This window comes from Coturnix japonica, chromosome 15, assembly GCF_054131305.1.
Source record: "Coturnix japonica strain WE chromosome 15, WE-NBRP24, whole genome shotgun sequence".
Classification (NCBI taxonomy): Eukaryota; Metazoa; Chordata; class Aves; order Galliformes; family Phasianidae; genus Coturnix; species Coturnix japonica.
In genome coordinates, this window is record NC_140677.1 from 1,056,375 (window position 1) to 1,080,230 (window position 23,856).

The 23,856-nt window shown below is 44.2% G+C and overlaps 1 long non-coding RNA gene across 3 annotated transcripts in view; it reads left to right on the plus strand.

Moving 5' to 3' along the window:
• LOC107319946 (uncharacterized) overlaps positions 1 to 23,856 on the plus strand; it is a 157,997-nt gene that overhangs the window by 74,941 nt on the left and 59,200 nt on the right. The window lies entirely within an intron of this gene.

A 23,856-nucleotide genomic window follows, 5' to 3' on the forward strand; every position in this document is an offset into this window, starting at 1 on the left:
AACTGGATGATCAGTTTCCTGATGCTGTGCTATAAAAACCAGAACATACTTGATGTGATCAATAGGAACAACTGATGGCCATCTGTCATCTCTGAAAACAGTGTTTGCACACAAATCTGAGTGATCCTGGAGGAAGATGCTGTTCTGTGATTATGACAGGAAAATGGACAAACAAATTTGCACAGGTTTTTCCTTAAATAGAGATGTACAACATTGCAGAGTTCACTGTTGCATCTTTCATGCGTGGTTCTACTCAAGTAATTATGCAAGGAGGAAATATTTCAGATTTCAAGGTCAGCCGCTCTGGTCACACACTGTGTATGACATTAAGCAATGAGTCACAATACTTAGGATTTCACTGTTTGCTCTCCTATGGCATGTGGCTTGAACAGCTTGCTCACTCCATGCTATTTTATAACTCTGTCCAATCTTCATATAAATATCCCCAATACTAGGAATTTTTTCCTTTAATAAGCCTGCTTTACAGTGTCTGCGTAATAAGATTTGTGCTTGAGCTGTCATTTCTGATGTGTTACTCTTTATTTGTATAGTGTCACTTTAGTGGTCAACAGAATGAGTTTGTGTGACTCCTAATGCATTTCCTTCTGACTGTAACATATCAGTGTCTGAAAACTGATCAAAACAGCCATTCTACTTTGATTGTATATTTTATTTCTGCCAAATGGTTTAAATATAACAAATGAAGTATTTAATGAGCATAACACAGATTTTCCAGAAGAAACAATACAATTCACCTTGTTTTGGAAGATGGGTAAGCACTATTAATTTCAAAATATTCTGTATGCATCTTCTTGCTTGACAATTGTTACTGTAAGATTTTGCTCTAGCTTATTGCTGTACTTATGATTACTGTGTTCACTTTTGGACTTCTTGCTGCAAGAAAGACATCGAGGCCCTGAAGTGTGTTCAGAGAAGGGCAACAAAGCAGTGAGGTCTGGAGCACAGGGCTTATGAGGAGTAGCTGAGTGAGCTGGGATTGTTCAGTCTGAGGAGGAGAAGCTTGGGGTGACCGTATTCCCCTCTACCACTCCCTGAAAGGAGGTTGTGGTGAGGTGTTGGTTGACTTCTTCTTCCATCTGACTAGGGATAGGTTCTCGGGGGAATGGCTTCATGTTGTGCCAGGGGTCGTTCAGGTTGGAGATCAGGAAAAAATTCTGCTCTAAGAGATTGTTCAGGTGCTGGAAGGGGCTGAGCAGGGAGGTAGTGGAGTCACCATCCCTGGAGGTGTTCAGGAAACATTTAGATGTTGTACTGAGGGATGTGGTTTAGTGGGAGGTATTGGTGATAGGTGGGAGGCTGGACTAGATGACCTTAGAGGTCTTCTCCAACCTTGGCGATTCTGTGATTCCGTGAATCATAACTTTGGGTTTGCAGACATAAGGTAGGGCCTCAGGCTCCTTGCTGAAACTCTTTTCTGGAATCCAATGAAAATCTGCAATATAAATCCCAGCTTTCCTCTGGTCACATGCCAGAAGCAGAACATAAGGTGCTGAGAATGGCATATGATGCAGGATTGCCTATGAACCTTGTGCTGTATTTGGTTCCTTGTCTGCATTTCTACCTTAGTAAATCAATAATTAGCTGAGAGTGCCATACTGGGAGGAAGCAAAAGACCAATGTCTCTTATCTGAAGGCTGGTGGTATACGGTATGCTCCCAAGAATAAAGTTACTGCAGTGCACATCATCTAAAAGGTTCATTAAAGCAATCATAAACTGATTGCTTGGAACGAATATGGAGAGGGAGGATTTGGAGCTTCTGTGCACAGCTAGTCAGAAATGTCTGCCCAGTCTAGAAGAGTTTAAAAAAAATGCTGGTGTGAAATATTATAGGGTATTGTTTTTAAGATTCTTGAGCAGAAAAAAAGTGATAGGTATTGTTCAGCCTAAGCCCTCTGATGCACGCTATTGTTAACATTAATTTTACATCTTTTCAAAAGCATCTTCAAAATGTCTATTGAAATATTTAATTGCAAGGTGCTTTTTCTTTTCCTCCTTCATCACTCCCAAGTATATTGCTCTTTATCTCAGAAAAAGGAGTACTTCTGGCTTTGACAGCCCATCCAAGGAAGGGAGGCAATCAAACAGTGCAAAAGAGTAAGAGCAGCAGAGCTCTGAGAGTCCTGAGACTGGGAGGGTAACTTTTGCTTGAAGAGGAGTGGTAGAACTTGGAAAAGGAACTGGTTTCTTATAGTTAAGTACCTGAAAGCTTCAAGTTGTATTTATTGATTTTACTTGTTCTCAGTGTACCAGCGCAGGGAGAAGTATTTACAAAGGAAATTCTCCAAGATACAAAAGGCAGTTAAGTACCAAACTGAAACTGACTTTTAATGAGAAATAGTTACTTTGGGACATTCAGAATTTCCCCATGTTATCCTCTTTCCACACTCATTGGACTGATTCTAAAAGATGCAAAGCTTCTGTGCCTGGAGAGTTTCATCGCAAGATATTGGCGTGTTCCTCAGCAGACGTGGGGAGCTGGGAGGCAGGATCCTGTGGGGTTGATGATCTAAAGGATTAAAGAAAAGGCAGGTTCTGAAAGATCTATCAACACAACAGCAGAGCATCCTCCTGCATGGGAATGGTAGCAAAGTGGTGGAAGCTGTTGTAGAAGGATCAGGAGCAATTGTAGGAGTGGAAAATCTGAAGAAGTTGTACAGGAGTAGTGAGAGGCTCCTGGGAAATTACAGTGACGGCATAGTAATGGCATGTAAGGGTAAAGTGAAAAGCTTAAAGAAAAAGTGTTTCATCCAGTACCTAAGATAAAAAGCAGGATGAATTAGTGTTTAGTGCTATGTGTACATCAGAAATATGAAGATAAAGGAAACACAGATTTAGTAGTTAACAGAGAAATGACTGCTAACTGAAGTGTCCTGGTAACCTGGTTACATTCAGCTGCAGTGCACGATAAAGGGCCAGGACAGAGAATAGACAGGCAGGAGTTAATTTGGACCTCCTTGACAGCTCAGGACACAGGATGTGAGGAAATTCTCTTCAGAAAGTACTAAAACCATTTTTGAACAAGTAGCAATTAGTTTTAACAGCTTGTAGAGTTCAGAGGAGTCTCAGAACTACCAAATGCAGATAGAGATCCTAAGTGTAAGTGTTAAAACAGTCTAGTGTGTTATTGACTGTACTAACAAGTTCTCACATTCTGAAATTAATTAATGAAAAAAATCAATCCATAATACTCGGAAGGGGTGACTAAAATCAAAACAAAACAAGCACTATGGATTTGTCAAAAGCATATTGTATTGGATCACTTTAATTAGCTGACCTGCTGGGCAAAGGAGGAACAAACAGTTATGGCATATTGTAATTTCTGTGAGATCAGGTGTCCTGTATCCCCATGGCACCTGTAGAAGCCAGTGAGGGAAATGTGTTGTCATGGTTTTGTACTCTTTGCTATTGGTATTCCACATCATGACATCATGTGGAGCACAGAGAATAACTATGCATCCCAGAGGAGCTCACAGTCAGAGAGGAAAATAAGTCACGGAAGTGATGCTGGCTCTCTTGCTCTCTCATTGCCTGGCAGCAGGTGTGGGTGTGCTTCCAAGCTGTACACCTTCCATTTCAAAGTAGGCTTCTCAGTCTTCAGAAAACTCTTATTTTTCTTGATTTATTAGCCTCAGTATCAATTAGATTGTATTATATTGTGTTATCCTGCTTTCTGGTATCATAGTAAAGTATGATATCCTCCTTGGATCATTGATGCTGCTCTGTTTGTTTCCTTGAGCCCAGCTCCCATCTCCATTCCTCTTGCCCTTTTCCCTTCCCGTTTTTGAGGTCTGGGAGCCCATGGGCCTACTGCCCCCCTGTCACGGGCATAGATTGAACTGTATACCTTGTAAAGCAGGAGGACCTTTCCTTTGTCTTGAGTCTGTCCTCTATTGTGATCAGTGCTTTGCCTGGTGGAGGATTTGTGAACGTTATAGGTGAGATGGAGCAGGGAAGGGAGTGCTGAAGGACAGGTTGACATAGTTTACCCAAAGTAAAGCACCAAAACCCACAAGCAAAAGCAAAGGATTGAAATAAAGCTAGTTAGCAAAATCTCCTCGTTACCTTGAACCTTCTGTAAAACCTCAGAGTAACTCAGAGTTCTCTGTGACTGCAGTACAGTTCTGTTTGAAGGCGAAGCCAAACCTTGCTGCCACTAACACAATGTGCAGCAGCTAGCAACAAAAATAAGCACCTTGGCAAGGTAGTATGGATTTATGAAAAGGAATGTCACTTACATCATCTGTTGCATGTGAATGAGGAGGGAGGAGAGCAGCTGAGAGTGGGGCTGTGAGCAGGGAGCTGCTGCTGGAGGCGAGCAAAGGCAGGCTGGGCTGATTTCAAATATCTTCTCGTTGTCTTTCTTCCCTTTCTTATTTCTATAACAGAACCATTATAGGCAGGCTGTAGAGGTTAAGGTGTAGCTGTGATGCTGCCTTTGGTGCGACATCCTCAGGGGTCAGAGGGAGAAGGGCTGTGACCATTTTGTGGTCTTAGCATTGAGGCAGTGTATGTGTGCATACACCAGTGACAGTGGTGGATGTGGGATAGCAATCATCTGCAGTTGATGCACATGGGAGCCCTACACTATGTGCTGCTGGCATCTAGGTTGCCTGATGCTGCTAGTGTGGATCAGATGCTCCTGTCAGCTCCCAGAGCTCCTTTAGCCAAGCTGCTGTGAAGTCTGTGTTCCCAGCCCAAACCTCCAGAAGGCCAATTTATATTTACCCTTTCTTAGCCAATATTGCTGCAGAATTCATTTCCCATCCCAGTGCTCATCTCTGGCATGTTTGCAAAGAACAGACATTTCCCCTGGAGTCATCTTTTCTCCTGTAAAGCCAGCCAAGCCCTGTAATGCCTCTCTGTTATCTTTAAGGTTCTGAGCTGGATTCTGTCAATCATATTTACGTGAAATAAAACTTTACTGCACAGTTGGCTCTTTTAATGTCAGTGGGACAGATGCAGGAGAAGCAGCTGATCAATAGGTCTGCCTCATAGCCCTGGAAGTCAATAGGAATTTTATTTTTACATCATTGCATTTTGAACAGAACTCAGCAGCAGTGGGGATGGGAGGATCTGGCTTTGACAGTTTATAAAATGAAATTCTTACAGACACCTAATTCATGTGGGTGGATTAGAGCTTGGAGGAAAACAGTTGGAGCTCTGGCATTTTAAAATGTAATGCCCTTTTCTTACAGTGGCAAGCTGAGATTTGGGCAATGTATGGGGAAAGATGTGCTTTAGGAATTGTGGCAGGAGCAGCTGGTTCCTAGCTGCAGGTCACATAGCCCCTGGAGGGGCCCCATTTCTCATTTATGCTTTAGGGATGTGAGCTGGGACTGAGGCAGTGGACTGGCAACTTCTTTCCTCTGTAATTGTGAGGAACCATAGAAAACGAGTTGTAAACTAGAGGTCTTTCTCTATCTCTCTGGTTGTGGAGAAGAGACTTTGAAAGTGAGAGAAGCCCAGTGTGAACTGTTTCCCCAGGGTGAGGGGCTGTCCATGAGGAAATACCTGTGCCAGAGTGGATTTAAAGAAAAAAACCCTTAGACTTCAAAACTTCTGAAAAACTTTAAGCTTTTGTTGTTGTTGTTGTTGTTCTGACATTTCTAAGAGGGAATTTCTTGCCTTGATGTTGTGAAGTGCCTTATTTTTTACAGCAATAACAGGTAACTGACCTGACAATGAAGAAGAAGAAAAGTGATTTCACACGAAATGAGATGTTTTATTTGGTAGAGACACTGTCCTTATGTTTGATGAGGAGCCCCGGGGTGTCATTTTCAGTTTGGCACGAGCCCAGCACTGTCTCAGACATGGCATCCCTGCTGCTGGGCAGTCTCTCTGCTGCAACCTGTCTGCACTCCATGCTGATGCTGACATAAAGACCCACAGGGACCTCTGTATCCCACACCCCACAGGTATTCTTAGCATGTATAGGATGGAGCTGCAGCAGTCAGCACCGATACATCAGCAGTGATACTTGGGTTTGCCCAGGAGAGGGGATGCCTGTACTGCTCTGGAAGCCCAGGCTTGGTGCATCTGCACATTGTGATCCTTCAGAGTCCTGTGTTGTGGACAGGGGGCTTTTATGTTGAGAATGTGCAGACTGGGTGACACTGGAATGAGGTCTGAGTGACACCAATGCTCTCACCTCAAATAATCGCATCTTACACAGACAAAATTATCCTTGACTGAAAACTAGCGAGACGAGTGGTAACTGGAAGTCAGTGCCATTCTTTAATGGTTCACCGAACCATTTAAAGCAGGTTGGCTTTGATATCATAGCTGTTATATGCAGGGAGAGCTGGGCTGTGGGGCTGGATGTTGAAATGCCTTTCCTGGTGGTGGTGGCAGGAGGCAGATGAAGATCCAGCCCTCCATTCCAGGGTGAGATGGAGCTGAAGCAGTGCTGCACCACAGGGCTCTCTCTGCATGATCAGCTTGGGTTACATTCTGTGTATCCTACTATGGTGAGGTGGGCTGCATCCTGCCTGCACCGCAAGAACACTTTGGCACTCTGAATGATGAACCTCTGTCACTGTCCAAGTGCCTCTAGAGCTGCAGCTGTACATCAGGGCTGTGAAACGGGGGAGGAAAGTTCTGCTCTTCCTTGCTGTGCAGTTCTGTGCAGCCCCTGGGCTGACAGAACAAAAATTCCTGTCTTTATTTGCAGAATCCGCATTTGGTAAACTCTGAGGCTTGAAACAAAAAGGTAGGGACTCAGGAAAGGTCTGTCTGCATCTACAGACTTAACCTATGGAAATAGAACATTAATTTCTAAATATGCTTTAGTCCTTCCCATTTAAATGTGCTTAACCATACCTTATTTCCAAACCTTAGACCTATGGTTTGTTTTAAAATTAAGTTTTGCTTTTGGCAGATGTGTAAAAGCCAGAAAAGACAGAAAGTGCTGAGCCGCCCCTGCCTGCCTGCAGGAGTGCTGCTCATCTGTGGGGTTGAAGTCACCTCAGTTCAAGCTAAATGATGCTTAATTTTATTTATTCAGATTTCAAAATTCACTTTCTTCCTATTTCCTGTGCTTTAAGAGCTGCTGCTTTCTTAAAGAGAAAACTCTTTGTTGTAACAGAAATAATGAACAATAGGAAAAAAAAAACCAAACCCTAAATAAATTGAATTTTAAAGACTTTAAATTTAGTCCTTGAAGTGGCTGATAATGCCATTTATTTTTCATTTCCCTTTTTTGCTGCTACTGAAAGTACAAAGAGAATGAAGGGGAGAGCCAAAGAGATCCTGAGAAGAAAAACCAGACTGTTTGTATGGGTATTAATTTATCCATTTTGTACAAACGAGTAGGAAAGGCAGGAATAATTCTATGAAAATTGCCACTGGAAAAAAAAGACCATGTTCAGTCATAAAATAGTTTTAAAAGCTGTTGATTGTACCTGCAGCAGTAGCTGTGTGGTCCTGGGGCCATGGGTGGGCTGCCTGCAGCAGGCTCAGCTGCACTGCCAGCACTACAGGGGGAGCCAAGCAGAGAGAAGGGCGTCAGGAGCAGACTGAGCTGGGGCCTGGCTGCTGTGCTGCCCATCTCTCCAGTGCCATCTCTGAAGTCTTTCACCTCCTGCAAGAAGCTGGATGTTTGCTATTGGCTGGCAGTGCCATGCCCTGAGCTGGATGGAGAGCCTGCAGCCCTGGGGGTGCTGTGCAGGGCTCAGTCCTGCTGCCTCAGTGCCACTGCTGCCCGCTCTCACCTGTCTGTGCTTGTTGAAGGGTGGCTGTGTCCGTGTGTAGGATGAAAATGTACAAATGTAATGGAAATCAGTATGGCTCCATTTTTTCTTGTTGCAAGGAGAATTGAATTTCTCAGGCAGGTGGCACAAACTATAAAGCAATGTGATAAAAGTGACCTCGAAAACATGCTTGGAAGAAATGCTGTGTGCTGCTTCCTCTGTGAATGCCAGCCTGCCTCCCTCTGCCTTGGGCCTCTTTCCTCCCAGCTGCAGCTCAGCTGTGTCTCAGGCTGGTCTGTGCTGCATGCAAATGGGAGCAGCCAGTCCAGGAATGAAGGTGTGCTGTTATTGGAGGGCAATGTGAACTCAGCACTGCTCAGTGCATCACATAGGAGGCAAATTGATATTTGCAGTGGTTCTCTGCTCTCATGTGGAGCAGCAAAACGTGGGTACTTCTGTGGAACCTCGGGAATCAGACCATAGCAGCTAAGTTCCTCACAGCCTGTACTTGGTGTGCCTCTCAGTTGTGTTTATTCCTTAATTACCCTACACTAAGAAAGTAATGAGTTCATGCCGTTACTAATAGGGGCACCACAATATTTGCCCTCTCTGGGAGAAGATACATTGCAAGGTCCCCAGTGGTATTAATTTTTCACTGTGAAGATCTGCGATGAATACATTTAAGTTCATTATGTATGCACAGTCCTCCCCCAGCCCCTGACTTGATTATTGCTATTATTGTGACATTAATGTTTCTGTCAAATTCCAGTTTACTCGGTTTCAAAATCCAATTTAGATTTAGCACGGATGTTTCCTTGCTTGTGATTGAAAGTGACAGCAAGTGTGTAAATTGCTTTGAAAATTGTGGTTTTATGAATGTTATCTTGCAGCATTTAGAAAGAGATTCCACTGTAAGAATTATTACAGATCTACACAGTAAAAAAGAGTTCCTTTTTAGAGCCCATAGTGCTGTGCTTCTGCCCATGGAGCTGCATAGCATCCTTCTTCCTTACAGTGAGCTGCAGCCACAAGAATGCGTTTTTGCCCAGCTGTTATTGCTGGAGTTCTGAACACATCAATATCCACAGAGCAGTGTATCTCAGTTGATGAAGAGGGCGTTGAAAAATTAAGTCTGTGTTGAGTTTTCTCCGTTAGCAAATTGAAGCTGTCATAGGCGCAGCCCCAAAGATTCTTTATTAGTTCCTGTTGTAGTTTATGTTGAAGATGTTTAATGCTGATGAAAATGTCATTATAATAGATTACATCATGGCTTATCTCAACTTATCTTACGAGAAACGCATCCTTGTGATGATTTAGATGATCTCAGTGCTTGAGCGTACCCTTCAAAAGGCCACAGCTTATCACAGAGATGGAGGTTTCTGTGTGAAAACCCTATGAAATCGGTGCAGCAGGATGAAAACCACTCAGGACCACAGCTCCCATGCTTCTGGGGCTGCTGGCAGGGCGGCTGTTATGGCAGCACCAGTCTTGTGATCTTTGCTGTCCCAGTTGGATGTTGTGAGATGGTGCAGTTCAGGGAGGGAGCTGCTGCTATGGCCCCTCTTTGGCCAGACTTTTAAAGGAGCTCAGACACAGAAAACAATCAATCTCAACAGCTCTCCTTTAAAGTTGTCCCCATGGTATTTACCTGCTCCTTGAAAGAAGTGAATGCCTATTTCTGTCCCAGCTGTGTTTAGTTTCTGGTCCCACATGTCTTATTACACTTGTTAGCTTTGATTTTGAGTTACCTACTTTTACAGGTGCCTCTTCTGTATAGTTTTTTGAGTTTGGCTCTCTCTTGGATAAAGTAAGACAGAGATTCTCAAGCCATGAGTCTCGAGGGCTTTGTAACTTGTTTGCTAAGCCCTTTCCTGTGTCTTTTCTCCAGGTCACATCAGTAAATAGTCATCCACACCTTCACACCTCCCACCCAGGTTGGCTGTGGTGCTCAAGACTGTTCAGTGCAGTGACAGAAACCATGTCCCTTTGTGTGCACTGCTGGGAAAAAAACTAAGGCATATTGAGGCATACTTTTTGTACGTCTTCTGTGCCATAAGTAGCTCAGACCTGCTGGACTCTCAGAAATAACCGCTCTGGTCCCTACTTGGGATCCTGGCTCTGTACCTGCAGGGGGTGAGTGCTGTGCCTGTATTAATGCCCGCTTAGAAATGGAGGAATTAATCTGTAGGAACAGCTTTTGCAAAGATAGCTGAACAGCTTCACAGCTGGTCAAAACATTTCAGTGTTTTTAATTAAAAAAAAAAAAAAAGGATTATTTTTCCAAAAGAATTTCACACTTCTCATCTAGCAGCTGTGAATCACACATCAGGTTCAAAGGTATGAGTCTGAGTATGTGGTGGAGTGAAATCTTTGCATAAAAGCACACCAAGTGCCCGAGGAGAGGTCTGCAGAGATGTGAATAATTATGCTTGCAATTAGTTCAAAGTGTTGCCATGTGCTCTCTGGCAAGGATGCTTCCAGCGCAATCTATGAGTTCTCTCATTTCAGACGTGAAGCACAAAGCCTCTGTGGCTGTGTCAGCTGACAGGGAGCAGTGATACTTTGCTTTGGTGCTGGAGAGGCTCAGGGGCTCAGGCTGGGTTTGCAGTGGTGAAACTTTCCATTTTCTGTTTTATTCACTGCACTGTTGATCTCCTCAGTTTTCTCCAGGTGTTTTTTTCCTTTCAGACCTAGATCCACTTCCCTTCTGCTTGTAGATCATTGAGACTTTTTCTGGCTGGATTTTAGCAACCTCGAAATTTGGCTGCATCTCTGTTCTGCTTTGGCTTCTTGCTGTGTTCTGGTTGGAAGCCAGCTCTTCCAACCACAGCAACAACTGCCTTCCTTGATATACTTAATTTCCCACATTTATTTTTTTGTTTTTATCAATCTGGACTAATCTGATGTGTTGTAATTTTGACTCGATGCATTCATATTTGATGTATTGAATGATAAAGCTCATTAGGAAATGGTATCTTCTCTGAAACATGTACGGTTCTGTATTTGTTTTATGGAAGATGTGCTCTTACTGCAGATGTGTAGCAGATGGTCTAAGGGATACAGCATAAAACGTCCCCGATAAGCCCCATTGTATCACCTAATTCACCTAATTCATCACTTGCTGAGCTAGGTGAAAGGAATCGTATTTCTGAAGGGAGCAGCTTCCCTCTCAGGCAGCATGCACTGACAGCAGGGAATGCAGAGTAGAGGTGGGGCCAGGCAGGGCATTGTGGGGGGGGGGGGAATATGAGCTGGGAAAGGCACGGAGAACTGGTCCATGTGCAGCTTCAGCTTGATTCCCAGTAATGCCCCTCTTGCTGCTGGGAAAGTCAGAAACATATCATAGAATGGCCTGGGTTGAAAAGGACCGCAGTGCTGATCTCGTTTCAACCCCTCTGCTATGTGCAGGGTTGCCAACCACCAGACGAGGCTGCTCAGAGCCACATAATCCCTCCAGGGATGGGGCATCCACAGCCTCCTTGGGCAACCTGTTGGGAGCACCGTGGCTTTTTTTGAGGTTTTAGAATGATTCTCCTGAGCCAGTACAAGCCCAGCTTTGTTGTGATTGTCACTGCCATCTTCCTAACTAACCTATGGGATTTATAAGAAGCTTTTGGAGTTGACTGTAAGAGATGAAGTGGACCCCCTTGGGGTGACAGATCCATCACTAGAGATCATCTGTGCTGGAACAGCACACGTGGGATGAATGTGTGTGGATGTTTACCTCAAGAAATATGCTTGAATGCAGCAGTTCAAGAGATGTGTTCGGCTGCACGTTTGCATACATGGGTGTTTCTTCTACTTTCAGTCAGTTTTCATACGTTCTCACTTTCTTTCAGATGCTTCTAATGTGCTTTAATTTTATTGAGACAAACCTAATGAATGGTGCATGATTTGTGTGGAAGAGAAGAATCACCTGCATCCCTTTCTCTTTGATTCACCGTTAGGATGCTTTAGTGACAGACCATTAACCCACTTGTGCAAATGCTGCACCACAATACAGCAGCGATCCTGAGTGCTGTACTGCTAATGAGAAGTAACAAATGGTGTAGGGAGAATGCAAAGGACTGGGGACAGGTAGGCCAGGGTAATAAACCAATCAGCAATAATACACTGTTGAGATGTTTTTAATGTGTACTTTACCGATGCAAATATTTGATGTTGGCATCTGTCCCTGTTTTTTGTTGTTTGAGCTCAAGGGGAGTTTAGCACAAAGTTGCTGATGTGCACAGTAGGCACCGCGAGCAGAGCATGGAAGGGGATAGCTGCTGTGGCAGCTGAGTGTGAGGGTGGGAAGCAGGCACTGAAATGAAGGCTGCATCTGCTCTCCTAGGGTTTGTGCTGACATTTTCAGGCCTTCCACACCATGTGACAAACTGTGCAGACCTCTGTCGTGGAGTGGGTATGACACATCACTCACATTTCGCAGGGTGCCACTCAGCATCCCTTCAGGCTGTGTGCATTTGATTCTCTTTGGCTCATCAGAATTGTCAACTAAAAGTGCAGGCTGGTTTGAGCAGTGTTAAAATGCTTGTGTTGTCTGAACTGACACGCATCCTGTTGCTTTATTTAACTCCTGTTCAAAAGAATAGCAGATCTCTCAAACCGTGTAGAAATGGTGATGCTAAAGGGTCCAGACTGTGCAGCTTGCTGCTACCCTGAGGCTGATACTGATAAATGATATCAAACAAACAAGAACAACAACAACAACAAAAAAAAAAAAATAAGAGGGATAAACACAGTGTTTTCCATTGGTATGATCCGCGAGTACTTGTACTGGCAGAGATTTTTCCAAGCAGTTTTTGAGAGCCATATGTTCCTCAGCATTTTTGCTCCTGACGTTACCCGAAGCTGGTGCTGCCTTTCCAGGCTCCCTGGCAAGCTGTATGAAGTCACCACATCAACATGCAGGGATGTTAGATGTTATTTCAGAGCTCTCCTAGTACTCCATAAAATACTTGTAATCTCATATTGCTGCTTGATGGAGTGTCACAGGGGATGTGCAAGTTGTCCTGGCCAGCAGAATCGCTAATTCAGTTACCACACTCCTTGTAGTCCAGGCAGACCAGGCCAAGAGTCACCAGCTTGGTGGAGGGAGTGGTGTCATGGCAATTAGCATTTTATCCGACCTATTGATCCCACCAAAAGCCTGGCACTGGTGTTTGGACAGGAACAGTCCTTTAATTTGCAAACAGATGCCTCCACCAGCTGCTTTCTGTGTGCAGATGTCACTGCTTTGAAGTGCTGATGGAGAAGTTGCAGTCAGGCTGCTCACATGGATTGATGGGTGCACTGCACCTGCAGTGTGTTTTTGTGCCCTCTGCCACTACCAGGACTTGCTGCAGCTCCGTGTTAGCAAACATGTTTTTCTAGGGGCTGGATAGATGTGTGTTTCAGAATAAGCAGCGCTTGTTTGTAGGGCCTGACCTCAGTGTGGAGTGGGTACAGACAGCTCCTGTCACAGAGCAGAGCACCTCTGGAGGGCTGTTGCAGCTGCATGAAGCCATGGTTTTGTGCAGGTGATAGCATTGACTTCCATTCCTCATATTAAATCCCAATATCCAGTTTTCCTGACGTGACAATCTTTTTGCTCTTCTGTCTTGATTTTTGAGTGAGTTGAGGTGAAATGAGGATTTAAATCAGTTATCCCTTTCTACCTTACTGATTGCTTCCCTTTTAAAATTACTTATGATTAATGATGGATCGGGTTTGCATCTGATGAATTTTCTAATTGGTTACTTTTTCCTTTGAAATCACACAGTTCTGTTTTCATAGTCTACATGCAGCCATGTGTGGGTCATCATAGTATCACGGAATGGCCAGGGTTGAAAAGGATTACAATGCTCATTCAGTTTCAACCATCTGCTATGTGCAGTGTCACCAACCACCAGACCAGGCTGCCCAGAGCCACATCCAGCCTGGCCTTGAATGCCTGCAGGGATGGGGCATCCACAGCCTCCTTGGGAAACGTGTTCCAGTGCATCACCACCCTCTGGGTTAAAAACTTCCTCCTAGGATCCAACCTCCCCTGTTTCAATCTAAGACCATTCTCCCTTGTCCATCCTCATTACCTCCTGCAGAGCAGTTACCAGTGTTCCTATTTGCAGACTAAAATGGCACTGCTGATATGAATCCCTCTGCCTGTAGAACTTTCTCAAAGAGTTTTTCTCAGCATCATTTTCACCTTTTCTAACCATAAATACACAACACTTTTCTCTCCTGACCTGTCCACATTGGTGTCACCCAGCAATGATGCAATCTGGCGTATTGGGAGATTATTACTATTTTCACCCATCTTGCAAAAGCTTTTCTTTTGCAGATGCTGTGAATTATGTCTGAAGCCCGCACTTGAAATAAAAGCAGCCACTGTGCTTTACTGCCAGCAGAAACAAGAATGTGATTTGCATGTCTAAATAAACAAATCTGTTAAGCGTAATAACTCCCGTCAAACAATACATCGCCTATGCTGATTTTTCACCTAGCAATTTCAGTTTATTGATTAAACTGAGAGCTCAGTCCTTAAAAGGTATTTGGATTTGGAGTTGCTGTTGTGCCTTGATGGAGGGCTGTTTTCAGCCCTGTGAGATTGGGGGGGGAGCAGCTCCCCTGCCCTGTGGGATGGACAGGAGGAGTGATGAGATCCCAAGGCCTCCGTGTGGTGGTGTGGCCTGAGGCTGAAGGCAGTGTGGGGTGGGCAGGGGACTGCTGGGTGCCATGTCCTGGCACCAGGACACCGAGCAGGCTGCTCCTCTGCTGGCTGCATGGACACTGGGTGCCATGGCTGCATATGCTCCTCCCTGCCTGGCCAACCATAGAAATGTCTATGGTGTTGTTGGGTTCTGGAAGCCCTGGGGGCTGGCTCCTGCCAAGCCATGGGCTCATGGCTTCCACCAGCAGAATGTCCCTATGGGTGGGCCTGGTGTTGTACACAATGTGAGCTGTCTGGAAGCTACACAGCAGGAGTCCATTTTACACACTTCCTCCCTCCTGTCTTGGAGATACGCTGGGATATTCACACAGTTGTTGTTTACCAACCAAAAATCTGTGTTTTCATTTGAAACCAACTAGGAAATCTCTGTTGCACTGTTTTCATGCTGAAGTGGCACTTTTCCAGTTTTCATTGTCATGAAGTGTGTAGTAATGCCAAGGAAAAAAAGAAAATAAAGAAGCATGAAGAAATTGCCCCACAAAACAGAAGAAACCCATTAACTCCCATCAGTTTTGACTGAAGGTGAGGGGCAGCAGAAGCAAGGCAGCAAAAGCTGATTCAAAATATTGCTGCAGAGGGTAACCCCCAGCTTTATTTTCCTGGTGAGGTAATGAGCCTCCTTCCAATAAACTGCTGTTTCTGAAATCCTAACCCAGTTTGTGTGGACAGCAGACTAATTGGAGTGGAAGTCTTTCTGAACTGAACAGTCTAGAGAAAGCCTAAAGGGGAGAAGAGAATTCCTTTGCAAATGAGCTGCAGTTGGTTTAGAGGGTTTCAACTGATTGGACAAGAAGGCAAAAATTCCCATTTGTTCTTCAAATATTGACTTTGGGGAATCACCCCTAAGTCACCCTTGGCAGAGGGCAGTGGTTCAGCACATGCCTGCTGTTGTATTTGGGCTGATCTCCTTGGGCAGAGCTGAATCCACTAAGGCTGCTGTGTAGCATTGAGTGGGGTGCATGGGTGCTGTACAGCTGAGCTTTGTGTTGGAGGAGGGGGCTGCACTGCTATTAATTGCCACAGCAGAAATGGTGTCCTGCTGATGTGCTCTGTGCTGGGCTGTCACCGCATCCCTGACAGTATTCCTGAGGTGGAAGAAGGGTGGGAGAAAGGGAAATATTATTGTCTCCATTTCGTAGTTGGGATGCAGGAAATTAGAGAGAGAGTGTTGGATGCAGGAAATTAGAGCACTTACTCCTCTGCTTCGTATTAGTCAATACAGTACCACTGCCCTGTGCTGTAAGCAGATAATTAAAACCATTCATTGCTTTTCTGCACTCTCATAGGGTGTAGTGAAGAAGTGAGGTGTGAACCCATCCAGATATCAGTGTGCAGTCAGCCAGGACACTGTGCATGTCCTTCTACACTGCTAAAGCTGTGTGCTCCAGAGGGCAGGCAGGAGCTGCAGGATGGCTGGTGGCCATGGGTCTGGGCACTGTGCTGTGCTTCCTATGGCTGTGGGGCTGCACTCAGGCACAGCAAGTGGGGGTCACCCCGGGGAGCTGAAACTCATTAGCAGACAAAAGGTGCAGTGTGGGGAGTGGGAATGACCTCCTGAGAGTTTACTGCCACAGGCTGGAGCCATCCATCACTATGGGCATGGTGTTATTAATAAGGAGCATAAACAACTTGCTAGCTCATCGTGATTGATAAGACAATAAAAATCTTATAACAGCTTCTGAGGTCTTGCTGCTGTTGTTAATTGTAGTCAAGCAACTCACTGCAAACTGCTCTCTGTGGTTGATGGGAGCTTGCCCTCTATTGAGAGGCGAAGCCAGTGCCTGGGTGATTTTTTTTTTACTGCTGAGGAGGCACCAAACAGGTGAAGTGCTGAACCACTTTCATTCAGGGAGGAGGGAAGTACACGAGGATCCTGTGGGGTTGCAATAATATTCTATGCAGCTATCAAATGAAACCAGCAGTGCTTTGGGGGCCTATGGGCCAGATCCTCTGGCAGATATGTTCTGTGGGTTTGGGGCATCGCAGCCCCCGCAAAACCAGCAGAGTCTGTCAGTGCTTTTCTCCATCATGGCTTAAATAATGTAAAGGCTAGCAATAATAGTAATAATTTAAAGTTTAGTCATAATAATGGTGCTTAGTGTGTGCATTTCTATTTCATCTACTTGAAACTTTTATTTTTTGTAAGATCTGGGGCCTTTTTTTGTTTGTTTTTAAATAAAAGGGTTTGTTAAGCACATACTTTGTGAACCTCCTTTACATCAAAACCTTTTTCACGTGCTCTGCCAGCTATTCCTGGGGACTGTTTTTCTGAAAATGTATTTTTCTGTCGATGCTTTCAGACCTCAGAGACCATTAAACCAAGAACAGGCTGTTAAGCAGATCTGCTGGATGTCCCAGTCGCAGTGGGAGAGGGTTGAAATAGGTGGCAGATTTTGGTCTGTAACACATTGCTTGACTCTGAGCCAAAGCCTGGGGATGGAGCAGGGCTGCCTGGACACCTTTATTTGTTCACATGGCAAAGCCATAAGAGGTATATTTAGGAGGCAGAAGACCCAGGTGCATTTTATGTCCCCAGCACTGGCTGTTGTTTCACTGGCTGTGTTCTCTTTCTGAAGGCTCTGATCTCTGGACCCTTCCTAGCAGAAAGCACAGAATCTAGCAGAGAGTGTTTGCTTTCTCCCACCAAAGACCTCAACTATTCCCTTAGCAGTTCTTGAGCCCTCTGAATTCCCAGCAATGTGTTATTCTAGCTAAACATATGGTTGCTATAACTACCAGCTAAAGTGCCTCCGACATCCTCTGTACTGCAGCATATGTGCCTGATCTAGCAGTGAGCTTTTCTCCTGAACTCCTGCCTCTGCTGCTGTATTTTATCTCTCCGTGTGTTGTTCAGAATTAAAGTGCCGTATTGGTTACCTGCCACTTGGAATTTCTAAATATTTTCTTTTAATTTGGGGTTGGATGGTGTAGGACTGTCAGGGGATAAGTGAATAAGTTAGGGAATAAATCAGGCATTATGAGCTTGAAGTAAAATAAATAATAATAATAAATTAGAGAATAAATCAGATGCAAAGACATCAGTAGTGTTCTGTCATCTTTGTATGGGAAAACGTGGAATGAATGTGGCTGGATTCTTTTGGTTGGGCAGTCATTCCAAAGAGCTACAATTGCACACACGCATTTGCAAGTGCCAAATCCTGGTGTGCTTTTCACATCTTTTAGGCATCTGAGAATGAAATAATCATCTGGTTTTTAGAAAAGAAAAGGGAAACTTGCTAAGAATTGTGAGTGCAGTTGGAGTTGCACACTGTGCTCCGAGGCTGCTTTCCTTGGGCTTCTTGTTCAGAGACATTGTGTTCTTACCTGCCAGCAGGAACACTGGGAGCATTCCGAAAACAAGCTAAAACCAAATAGCAGTTACTCATCTAATTAGTCACCAAAGGCAACACGATAGCAATATTTACATGGATGCTCAGCATATGACTGATTTTGAGTGACTTACAGTTTGTCATGGAGTTAATTCACAGTCATCTGCTCTCTTTGTTCCAGAGCTTTGTTTATGACTGGCTCAGGTTTCTGGATTAGATTCACGGCAGTTACTAGGAATTTGTACAAATATTGACAAATCAGAGGCATCTTTCAAATGTGACAGTTTGTACAGCCAGATCCTGGTATTTTAGTATTTGTTGTCCTCTTGGAAGGCTTTTTTTGTTCATGTGGGTTTGGACACAGATGAGGGTATGGGCCTTTCTGTAGGTTATGACTAAATTGTGTGATTTTTCTGAACACGTTCACTGCTGTTTCTCCATCACTTAATTTTTGTAGTGGTCTTGGGTGCTTTTTCTTGGAAGAACATGGGAATTCAGACCTCCGTCTTCAAAGTTGACTTGAATACAAGCATTGCTGTGTATGTTACTCTTCTCAGGATGCTCCATTTGTACTGAGTCAGTTCTCATATGCCTACTCTCATTTCCCCAAAACACTGTTCAGCAATGTGGTCCTGCACATGAAGTTCTTGCCTTAGGCTGGTTTTGTGTCTTTTTCTTTTCTCCTGTATCTTTAACGATCAGCTTTGGAACTCACCTTCAAAGGGTGAAGTGTGTAAGTACTGATTTGGGATCCATAAAAAGTAAGTGAGAGAACTGTGGCCATGGCTGGGGGAGGAGAGCTCCCGGCTGCAGGGATGCTGTGCAGGCAGTGCTGCATCATCCTGTGCTGGGAGCTCAGTGGTCCCCAGGTGCTGCTGCAGCATCAGTCTGAGGGCTGCAGGGCAGCTTCTGAAAGCCACATTTCTGGAAGGCTGGGAAAGGAGCATTGGTGGAGTGGTAGTGCTGCAGGCATTGTAGGATGGCACACAGAGGGAGGGGAGTTTAGACCTGCAAATAGATACGGTATAAATGAGTGGCTTGTCAGTAAGAGAAATTTACAGAAATGAAGGTGTTGGTGTGGAGCAAAACCTACTAGAGATGCTTACTGTGGCAGGACAGTCATTTGACAGCACTCCGTGTTGCTCAGCACACCCAGCCTTACAGATCTGCTTGTTTGTTCATACACACATTCAGTGTTGAGCTGTCAAAACTGTCAAACTGTGGGAGCCAAGCAGTGGTAAACCTTTTTAATGCTCGATGAAGCATGCAATCAGAATTACACAATGTGAATACGGTCTTTCTTGGGATGTGTAAATAAACACACAAAGAATGCCTTTATGTGTATTACGGTTGTTCCTAATATTTGTTTGCGCAGAGGATAATAAAGTGTAATCATTGTTAAATTCATGAATGAAGTTAATCCCCAGCGTCTGTCACAAGTTTGAAAGCGTCTGAATCCAAGGCTTGATTCTGTGTCCTGCCTGGAGCTGCAGCGTCCACAGCTGCTTCAAGAAGGGCTGCAGGCTCAGGGCTGTGCTGGGCAGGGACCTGTGTTGCCATGCTAAGCAGGGCTTAGGGCTTCCCTGGCAGCACAGGGGGAAAGGTTTTCCTCTTTACTTTACTGTAGGGTGCTTTTCTTTACTTTAGGGTGCTTTTAGGACAGGGACTTTAACCTCCTGCTCTGGCATGGAGGTGCAAGAGGTGGAGCATCCTGGGGGCTCCTGTGCAGACCCTTTCTGTGATGGCCAGCTGAGAAATGAGGACCACTGTGACTTGTGAGCCCATGAGGAATCCCTGAACCGAGGGATTCAGCTGCTCATCCTGCTGTGAAGGATGTGTGATTCTCTCAAATTGCTGTCTTTGATGAGGAGCAGTGCAGCCTGGGGGAGAGAACGGTTGGTGCTTCAGGGCAAACTTAGAAGAGAAAAAATGTGATTTGGAACAAATATGAGAGCCTTGGAAGAATCTGCATCTCATTCTCCCCTTAGGTTGGGCAGTGCCCACCCCAGCTCACTCCCTGTGTTCCTTCACGTCCAGATTGTCTTCTTGTCAATGGAAATAGCTTATTAGTGCTTCCCACCAGTTGCTCTCATTCAGAAAAAAGCAACAACTGCCAAAATGAAACTTTAAAAATTAGCATGCAAACAGTAACCTGCTCACAGAGGCTTCAGATTTGCTGATTACTGATATGCTCTTAAGCATATTCAAACTGTGGACTTCCTTTTGAAAAAGCCTACACTGGAATTTCACCGTCAACGAGAAATCCTGGCTCTAGCAGACACATCTTTACAGCACTGTTCGATCTGCACTGAAGATTTGTTACGTGCTTTTTCTTAACCTTCAGTAAGAGGTACTTCAGTAAGCTGAAAAATAACATTTTCAACTGTTTCATTTACTGTTCCTTAATTTCTAACCCACAAATATCCAGATGGTCATAGGTATTGAAATGAACCAACTGGAGCAATTAGAAACCCCAGATACCTTGCAGACTCCTGTTCGGAATAAATACCAACCCTCCAAGGTTCAAAGCAGGTGGCTCATTTCTGTTTCATCATTTTTCATTTTTGTTTACCTCTGTACTCTCAGACATCAGCCAGGAGTGAAATTGGAAGAGCCAGAAATGCCACCAGGAAATAGTCTAGAGAAAAAAAAGGATTACAACGAGTTGCCGTTTACGTGTATAAATCTCACTGGTAATTTGCATGTGCAAATAATAATGAACATGGTAACATTTATAAAGCCTACCCTAATGAGCAAGCTACCCATGGAAATGCTGTGCAAATGTGAGCTTGTACTTGCGCAGAGGAAATAAATTCCACAGAGACTGGGTCATGCTACCCCAAATGGTCCTGACCACAGTGAAACTCTCGTGTGCTTCCCCATGAGCATGGATGTGGTACTGACACAGAATCACAGAATGACCCGGGTTGGAAGGGACCTCAAGGATCATGAAGTTCCAACCCCCCTGCCTGGCAGGGCCACCAAACTTCCACAATTACTAGATCAGGTTGCCCAGGGCCCCATCCAACCTGGTCTTGAACACCTCCAAGGACGGGGCATCCACAACCTCCCTGGGCAGCCTGTTCCAGGACCTCACCACTCTTCTAGTAAAGAACTTACCCCTAACATCCAACCTAAATCTACCCTCTTTCAACTTAAATCCATTTCCCCTTGTCCTGCTATCATCAGCCCTTTCGAAGAGTTTACTGTCTCACACACTTTTGGTGTCTGTACACTTTGGGCCATTCTGGTCCCAAACAACAGGCAGTCAGGGAAGTTGCTGGTGGCTCAGCTGCCTTCACTTAATCTGTCCCCCTCATCCATGTGGTCAGCCTGTTCATCTTAACATCACTTCATGCAGTTCTTAACTGAACAAATGGCACTGAGCAAATGCTTCATCATTCACTGAAGTCTGTATGGACAAAAATCTGCTGGTCGCTCACTGAAACCATTCACTTATCTGTTTTCTCTTACATTTACGAATATAGTATTTAAAACTGTGGTGCAGATGCTGCTGAAGACATTAAATGAGCTAGAATTTTGTGGGCTAGCCAGAGGAGAAATCTTAGGTTGGGCAAAATGAGCATAGGAAGGGTGATTTTCTTCATATTAATTATCATCAGTTAAATGCAGACAATTGAATGAACTTCCACAACTTTTCCTTGTTCTCCCCAGCACTGAGGGAGATCATTTCCACACCACAGTTAAGTCAAATCTTGCTGTGATGAACATGGGAGTAGTTAAACCCCAGGCTGCTTTGCGTATGTGTTTCTCTATACATATATTTGCACGTATATGTGCAAGTCCGTTCCAGAGGTCTGTGCTTTGATAATCTCGTGTGAGCGTGTACCCAGTGTGATTATGAGCCTGTAATCATACAGGTTATTAAACAGAACCAATGTGCAATTAGGTGAAGGTACAGATCTTTCCTTAGCTTTTATTTCTGATCGTTTCTCTGTGTGGAAAGAACAGGCTGGCTCATTCAAGAACAAAGTTAGAAAGTTGTCATTTGACACCATGTGATTTCCTGCTGGGCAGCACTGTGTGCTGCTGGGTCATTTGGTCAAGAAGTCAAGACTGGAACTGAGCAAAAGCAAGAGTATTACTGGGCTTTGCCTGAAGTCTGGTGTGGGTCTTGGTCTCATCACCAGAGCTGGCTTGCTAACATGGTCCATGGAAACTGGCAGCTGAGTTGCGTGCAGAGCCACATGTGAGAGCTCATGGTATTTACCCTGGGAAGGGAAGATCCTTATGGTTGATGGTCCTTCTGGTGCTCTGTGATATGAAATGCTGGAATGGCCATAAAACCATGTTGATTTCATTCTTATTTTTTATTTATTTATTTTCTGTCTTGGAGGATGTCTTAATTAATCATGGCAGCATTAGTCTGTAGCAACAACTGGTACACAGTGTGATCAGCCTGTTTTGTCTCACTGTGCAGACATCAAACCAGTTTCATGGTGAAAAAAAAGCAGACTTTGCATTGTCTTGTTGGAAAAGGCGTATTTATCTTCCTCCTGGGTAAACCACTTTTCTCATGACGGATCAGATTCATAACAGGGCATGGGTCGATTTTATGGTTCTGGTAACAAATGCAAAATGTTGTGATCAGAAAAGTTTGGTTTAACTGCTGGGTACTGCTGACTGACTGAAACATAGGAAAACAATGGGAAAAGAGTGGAAAATAAGGGAAGTGTCAATTTAACCCAGTTCAGTATCTACACATCTAAAATTATATATTTTAGCAATAACAAGAGCCGTAATAAAACTGTATATCTATTTACATGAGTTCATTGTAGAATCTCAATGCACTTTATAAACAGCAAGGAAGGTTTTTGCTGCTGGTCCACCACTATTATCATTATTATTATCACCATCATCATTCTTTCACTGGAAGCACTAGCCATTGTCCTGGCTTTCCAGGCTGCCCTCCCCTCTTGCAGGAGCTTTGTGCTGAGCAATGATGAGTGCTGGCTTTTCAGCACAGAGACAGCAATTTTTTCTGACATGACCTCAAGATCTAACAGCTCTTCAGGCACATACATCTCTCTGAAACTATATGATCCATTGAAGATTAAGTAACACGCCTAAATACTGGTATGGCGCTTTAGCAATTACTGCTCTTACAAAACTGCACTGTGTGAGTCCAGAGGGTAACACAAAATTATCCTGCAGAGTAAGACAATGAGAAATACTGGACTCAACAGAAGTAGACAGGCTATTAATGCCCACGTTAATATTCCTGTTCCCACTTAATTCCCTAAGTAATCTTATTTGCTTGGTGATACTTTTCAGGTCATATATTAGTAGTAGTAACCTTACCCTTCAGTAGATGGTAGTTTAAAACTAATTGGACCCTGAGATTAACAGCTCTGCTCAAGAGTAACAGTATGAGGAGCTCAAGGTGGCCCTGCCTTTCCTGACCACGAACAAAGGAATTTTATTCTTATTAATGGAAATATATTATTGTGGGAAACTTTTCTTGTGAATATACCTAATGTGGGCCTCCAGTAAAGAGAGTTACCCGGTGGAGGTGGTGGTTGTGCTGTCTGTGGGTGCTGGAGGCCCCAGCTGCTCTGGGGTGCAGGTGCCTGGGATGCTGCTGCCGTGACAAAAGCCAGCCCCTCCACTGTGTGCCACAGAAAGCTGCCTTTTGCTGCAAGTACTTCTTTAAATATGGACATTGTGGTCTTGTGAGGCTGAAGCAGCAAAGCAGGTTCTGTACAATTTATTTCATCTTAAGTGATGAATGACACCTCAGGAAGTAATAGAAAATAAGGTCATTTTTTAGGCATTAAATGAAGGCTTGCCTGCCTCAGCATCACTCATAAGTGTTATTTAACCTTTGGAAAAGCATTTTACGGGCCCCAGCTAAGATGAAGCACAAAGAGGTTTTGCCTTGTTTCTCTGTCCGCTGTCACTCTGTGATTTGAGCTATAAAGGAATAAACCTGGTCTAAGCAAAACTAATATGGACTTTTCAGAGATAGCACGTTAATCTCCTGACATTTATATAGACATCTCAGGAGCCCTGGAAAATTGAAGTCTGTGTAGGAAAGGAAGCCGTATTCAATTAACCTGAATTGGAGTTTTAGTGCTGGCTGAGCAG